The following is a 7,749-nucleotide window of genomic DNA, read 5'->3' on the forward strand; positions in this document are numbered from 1 at the left end:
TTTGCTTATTTAAAAATGGCTCTACAAAAGGATAATCTAATGATGAGGTTTTTATGTCTGTCAGTATATATATATAACAATTGTAGCATTTCCATGAGGTCAATACAAGATACATCGCTCCAAAAATGTATATCGAACGCAGATTTCGTCCTTAGTCAATATATTGCTGTTTGCACCTCATACAAAGGCTATACGTATCTAATATAATGTTTAATTATGTATCTTTTTTTAGCAAATGGTGTTTACGCTTACACAGAATCACTGGATAGTTCGGCATTTAATGACGAAAGCTCTCTCATGAGTGGTGTTATAGAACCAAGTACAAATCAGTGTTTGTCATTTTGGTATCACATGTATGGGAGAGATATTAACACCTTAAAAGTATTTCAATCCAACAGAGAACACAACATTGAACTGTGGAAAAAATCTGGCAATCAAGGGGACAAATGGTATTTTCAATCACTTCCATTGAAACATATTGGGCCATATCAAATTATTTTTAAGGCGATTCGTGGTCATGGTGACAAAAGTGATATTGCTGTTGATGATATATTTATTAATAACACTGCTTGCAATTCAGGTAGGACATGAACCTCGCCTTTAACAATGTTTAAATAACTGCAAACTTATCTATTCTCATGATAGAACTAATAGTTGCTTGCTTATTTTTGTCTTTGATTAATTAAGAGGTCAGATAAAGACGTTGCATTCACTATACAATACAAGTCGGCAATTTATGGATAAACGTAATTGTACATGTAACATTAATTTCGTGTTTCAGAAAATATTTGATTACTTGGTTTAAAATACCAAGGTAACGTCTAGGACTGCGGCAACATATTTGTATGATGAGTTTTCAAATTAAATTTTAAGGATGAACTGCAAATACGATGTTTATTCAGTTTTATATTAGAAGACTCGTATTACAGCATGCGTTGTCTACTCACAGAAAAAGCAAGTTTAAATGATGTTCTGTATTGTATTATTATGGAAATCTGACATATTGAATTTAAATCGTCGTATGCAATCTCGAACCATAGGGTATACAGACAGCAGACGTACGACTATGTTTATGTTTTAATTTAATTCAAACAACATTACTATCAATTAATGTTAAATTGATTGTTGTTTTATTTGTGACTTCTCAATTCTTTGATAGTAAGTCAATTGCATTATGATTATGGTCAGTTAAACTTGAAATTATAGGTTTTAATTTTTGTAGGTTTAACGGACTATACAGAGTCATGCCGTAAAATGAATGAACCCATACCGCTGTATGGGTGCTCAGAGTATTATCTTAAGCTTGACAAAGCACGGCTTACTTTCGATCAAGAGTTGGACAACTGTTCAGCAGTATACCAAAACATGCAAGCGTCTCTCAGCACACTATGTAACCATATGAACAATTCAGACATTTGCACTTTAGATATGTCTGAAAAAGTACAGAAAGACTCTGGATGTTTTCTTTCAAATAGTCTTCTGATTGAGTATAAATGTGAAGGTAATGTTTTACAATTTATACTGCACTCGTTCTATTTGAGCAGTCAAAATTTGTTGACCGTATATTTCTATGTCATATACAGTCACTGACCTGCTATCACTTTTCCTCATGAATATTTAAATGGAAATTGTCGAAATTTATATTCAATTATTCATACGACCTCTTCAACCTGTTTTTGTTTCCAATGTAAACAACGATGCGTTTAACGACTCAAACTTGTTTCTTTTACAATTTTTGGGAAAACACAATTTCACTGATTAATGTTTTTTGTTTGCAACCTACAAATCATGATGTTTTATGTTTATTGTTGATATTTTGGTCTGTAAACAAACGAATTCGTTCACCATTGATTGCGGTCAACAGGTGATGATGTACATTTCATCGTATTGTATATTTCTCCGCCTGTGTGATATGAGGCCTTTTTAAAGGAGGATTTTTCCCAACTTTTAAATCAAATAAATAACATTAACACACTAAACAACAATTTAAAATGTGTTTTTTTAGATTGCAGTATAAAGACAATAATAGTGCATTGACTTGACATATCAACGATATAAGGATTCGGCCCGAAACGGGGAAAATGCTCGGCACAGCCTCGCATTTCCCCGTTTCTAAGCCTCGTCCTTATACCGTTGATATGTCAAGTCAATGCACTATTATTGTCCCTATATTATATTTATTTGATTATAGATAACAAAATGATCCATACAAGTTGGTGTGTACCATTATCATATTTTTAGGATAATCAATAAATTATATAAATCTATTGATTTTGGGGTTACCTATAAAAATGGACAAATCAAGAGAATGAACAAGAAATATGTGGTAATTAACCCAACAATAAACCCAACAATAATTGAGTTTAACAACGTACAAAAATGTATGTTCATCTTTTATAATATTATAACAAGGGTAAAGTTAAACTGGAAATTCTCGTTTCCCTTTTGAGCTACAAAATGTAGGTATCCAAACGGTTATTTTGTTAAAAGTAAAATTTGTCATTTAGTTGTAGTGAAAAATGGTTTATATCAAACGAAGGCCGTCACTCTCTCGTATGTCTTACTATTTCAAATCAGCGTAACTTATTTTAAAAAGAATACGCGTATCGTTTCATTTTCGACATGATTAAATAAAAGACACGACTAATACATATAGTCGGAATTTTTTATTTTTTGCTAGCTCATATCTTACTCAAAAGTAAAAAAAACGAATATTTAAACAAGTGTAACTAGGAGAAGAAAATAGCAAGTTACTACCCATGCATAAGAAGCGTAAGGAGATATTCCATTATTGAAACATTACACTTTTATTATGCTTGGTAAACTTTGAACAATTTCCGAAACACCTGATAACAGATTTACATATTAATTTGGTGCTTTGTTCGCTGCTCAGTATGTATCATTAATAGCGATGAAATTGTTAATCCGTCGGTCTATTTGTTTGTCCTTCTATTCAACGTTTGTATCTGTAACTCCTCAAGTAGCACCGCGTGATATAAGTTTGTGGATTTTTCACAAAATCTTACGCATATGAAAAGCGTTTGCCTCTCTTAATTTGTTTCTTATTTTATGAACGATATGCATGTAACTAGTAAAACATTTAAAACCACTGCATTTGTGTGAACCTGTCAGGAATCCGATGTGCATTAGTTGTCGTTTGCTAATGAGAATCATAAGTGTTTCTCGTTTTCTAAATATACACATGGAAAAGTATTGCAACACCAAATTGAAATTGAAATTAAAAAAACACTCTTTATTTTTTGTGATATAATTTGGTTAAATAGAACTAGTTAAACATTATTTAACTATCACATGAGTTTAATAAATGAATATCGACCCGAGAGGTTTTTATCTGCACATGCAGCTACTGTACCCGTAAACAGCAAAACAGATGTTTTTATCCTCGTTGTTTTCAACACTTTAAACAAGTTTTTAAAGTTATGTGATTCACACCTTGTAATGGCTCCTTGACAACTCTTAACTGCAGCAAGATGGCAGATTATCAGCATAAGAGAAGCAGGGATGTCGCTGTAACAACTGCACGTATTGTTGGTCATCACCATTCCACTATAAGTCGTTTTGAGAGAAAAAATCAGGCAATAAACGCTCTTAAAGAACTTCCGAGATAATGAAGACCTCCTAAACTATTTGCTAGGGAAAATGAAGCATAGTGAAGGTAATTCGGTTAATCTTCCTTGGCCCGATCGTAGCCCGGCTTTGAACCATATCGAGCATATTTTGGACACTATTGGGCGGAAAGTGCACGAAATGACACCCCATTTCAAACACATCATGAAATAAACAATTACCTTCATCAGAAATGGTTGCTGCTACCTTAGCAACAAATTATTCGATTCATGGCAGGAACCAGAAGACGTTTAGATGCGGTTATCCGTTTGAACGGAGGCTGCGCACAAAGTACTTATTATTTTGCGTGATGTAAACAGTCATCTGGAGATTAATTTTGAAATGTCTGACATTGTAAAGTTTGACAAAAGTAAAAGTTGTAAAATGCATTTCTTTGTACAAAAAACACTTCATTTTGTTATCAAAATTGTGGTTATATAAATCATTTTTTTCAAACATTGTTTGTTCGTTCCAATGCCAATGTTATCATAAACTATGTTTCAATAGCATTATACACATATTTTATTATATTTCATCTAAAAATAGAGGCAGATTTTTCAAGTTTTAAAAAATTAAGGTGTTGCAATACGTTTTTCCATGTGTATAAATTAGACCGTTTGTTTTCCAGTTTGAATGTTTTTACACCTGTCATTTTTGGGGCCCGTTATAGCTTTCGGTGTGAGCCAAGACCCCGCGTTGAATACCGTACTTTGCTCTGTAGTTGTTCATTTAAAAAATTGTAAAATGGATGAGACTGTTGTCTCATTGGCACTCATACCAACCTCTTATATCGATCAACCTCAAACGTCATCTAGGCCAATGATTAGATCTTATCAGCTGATTTTTGAATTATAAATGTGCTAATTCAACATATTGAATGATGTATATATTTACGGTACATGCACTACTTTTATGTTGGATACCTACACAACCTATGTTGTGTTTGGTTTGTTGGTTACGTTATCTCTATAAATGTCATATTGTTATTGGCTTTTGACATGTTTGATACGCTAACATAGCGAATAAAAACAAGATGTATAATGGTCATTTGAAACATGTCTATATACAAATAGTCCGTTAAGTAAAATAACATAAATAAGTTATGCTGGTGTTTCATTTCAATTGCAGGCGAGGCTCGTTCAGAGAAACTAAGAAAAATCAGAAAAACGGATTTCACACGAATAATTCTGCTGACATTCAAAATGCATCTTTAGCGAATATCAATTCTGACATTATTAATCTAAATAGTCAACTTACTACGACACAAATCAATCATTGTGATAACGTCTATGCCAACACAGAGTTTAAAGATGATATTATCGAGCCCGATTGTGAGTACTCAAATATAGCCAACACTAACTCTGTGATTCATGAAAAAGGAACAGCTGTTTCTAAATATAGAACTTATCAAGGGGATGTACCAAGTTATAATATCTCATCAAAACACGATGACAATGATGTTGAAGACCTCACCAATAAGACAAACTTTAATAAGGGGCCAATACACCAGACAGATTCCACGAAATCCAATATGGTTATTGAACCTCAAGAAAATATTTTTGAAGGTTCTGAATTTTATAATCTTACAAAGCCTACATGCTCCAACGTCGAAAATTATCAATTAAATTCTGAAAATAATGACGTGTATTGTTCGTCTGAAGAGGAAACCTATAATTTTGCCGGATGTGATTGTCACAAGGAAGCTGAGAGGAATATATATAGTCATACCGTTGATGATGTGTATGATTCAACAACTCATAAAAGACATGATGATGACGGAGAAGATAAATATGATCATTTTCTTGGACAGTTAACAGAAGATGTTTATGATACATCAAACTGATACAAATCGATAATTTAATTTTACGTTTGTCTTTCGATTTTATACCATGTTTTACTTCTGTAATTATTGTCAAGTTACTTTTTATTAGCAGCTTTCGGCACCACTGTATAGATAATTTTGGCGTACAAGATATAAGACAGGAATATAGTACATTTTATAATAAGATAAAAAGCTTTCTACATTTATTAACATCCATTTACAATGTATTAAAACATACCCTTTTCATTTACTGAGTTATATCCTATACCAGGTTGTTCTTATTATTACCCATACTGATTCGAATTAAGCATTAGTTGCTATATGTACAGAAAAAGTAAACGCATCTAAATCCAACCAACTGATAGCTTACAGGAGTTATATGCCATACTTTTTTATAGAACCGTTTCGTTTTGAATATGTTCTATGTTATAGAATGTTCTTTCTGACTGATATTAGATGAGCAGGAATCTGGAAAGTTTTAAAATATATTGACTTCTATTGATGTTCAATTTTGCTTTATTTGGGTCAGTATCCATAATGCGCCTTTAATTGAGGTATTCCAAATAGTAAATTAACAACAAATCTCATTCATGTTTATTAAATATCTTTTTATTGTTTAACAAAAAAAATGTGATTTAGTACAACTATAAGGAAAGGATAAAAGATCACTGTTCGTATTAACTAAAACTTACATGTAGATCTTGCATTACTGATATGTCTTAAATGTATATAGCCTGAAATTTGATTTTTTGAATAATTCTAAAACGAATGGGCGACCGATAACTTCTAAATTAGCCAAACAATCATTATCTTCTATGGGCAATACTTGTTACGCCTCTTAAGAGTCGTCTGTCACATTTGATTGTAGCGTAAAGTAGGCAGATTTTTAAACTTCTGCTTTTGCTTGCTACAACCTGATTTTTTTATCATAATGGTTTGTTTGAGAAATAAGACGATGACTTGTTTTCCTTATATTTAATGTTAAACATGATGACGCTGTTTAGTGTCGACAGAAACAACAAAAGCAAACAAACTTAAGGCAAAATTGTAAAAAAAAACGAAAAAAAAAACCCCAATCTATTTTTAATTGCTACCCTAAGAACATCGATGGTTAAAATTAGTCCTGTTGCCCACGAGAAGGAAGTTTTTTTAAAATACAAAGTACGTCATCTACCACTTCAATAGTGTGGTAATGCTTGAAACACTGGTAAATATTATCAACAGAAATTACAAGCTTTTGTTGTAAACTATTTATGATATGACGAACAGTATTTAGTACAAACGGGAATATTAAAGTCCGTAAAACTATCTGACTATTTTAACAGGACCAATACAGAAACAGCCAGTTCATAACACTTTTATCAAATTATTTAATGAAATTATAAACCGGAATTGAACTTAGGCCAATACGGCTTTTTTTCCCATATGGGTTCTGTTTTGTCACCTCAAGATTTTATGACGCTACAAAACATTGCACATCACTTAATCTGTTTATTTTATGATGTTAATATAAAAAATATAATTCACATGTTTTTAGCATAACGATGCCACCACCGTTAAGTAAAGGCGTAAGAAAAATTGAAACCGAAAGTGAATGGCACTGTTCAAAAATCAAAAGTAACCTTTGCTTTATATCGACAGTGGAATGTTTTCAGTATTGCACATGCTAATTTATCCGTATTAGGGCTGATTTGCTCATATCACAAAATAGTTCTCGATTTACCAGTAATCTGTGGTATAAGGATCCGTATTGACTTATAATAGTTTACTATTATATATCTTTATTTGAATGAAGAGTTGTCTCATTGGCACTCTTACCACATCTCCTTATATCTATGTATAGTAATGTCAGGAACCAGAGAGATGATACTTATAGCTGCAGTCATTTATAATAGTTGATTATGGTATTATTTCATCTTAATTTAAACTCTTTTATTCAGACTCATATATAATTTAAAAAAAAAGTTAAAAAACAATCAGTAAGTTTAAAAAAGTAAATAAAAATGAATATTGTATGTATATACAATTATATTCATTAGCATATTTTGTGTTGTGCTTATCGTCAAACGGAAATCCATTATTTTAAACTACTTGATTAGCACTTCAGAATACATTGACCTTCCTCGTTTTATTTTCAAACATGAATAACATGCCTCGGGTCATTGTTTATTTTCTGTTACTGGATTTGATTTTTGTAACTTTGCAAATAGCAGGTAAAGAACATTTCGTATTTTAGTACTATAATTGTTAAATTAAGGTTACAATTTGCTTATAGAATAGATACTAAAAGTAATCGCATA

Source organism: Mytilus trossulus, chromosome 7 (genome assembly GCF_036588685.1).
Source record: "Mytilus trossulus isolate FHL-02 chromosome 7, PNRI_Mtr1.1.1.hap1, whole genome shotgun sequence".
Classification (NCBI taxonomy): Eukaryota; Metazoa; Mollusca; class Bivalvia; order Mytilida; family Mytilidae; genus Mytilus; species Mytilus trossulus.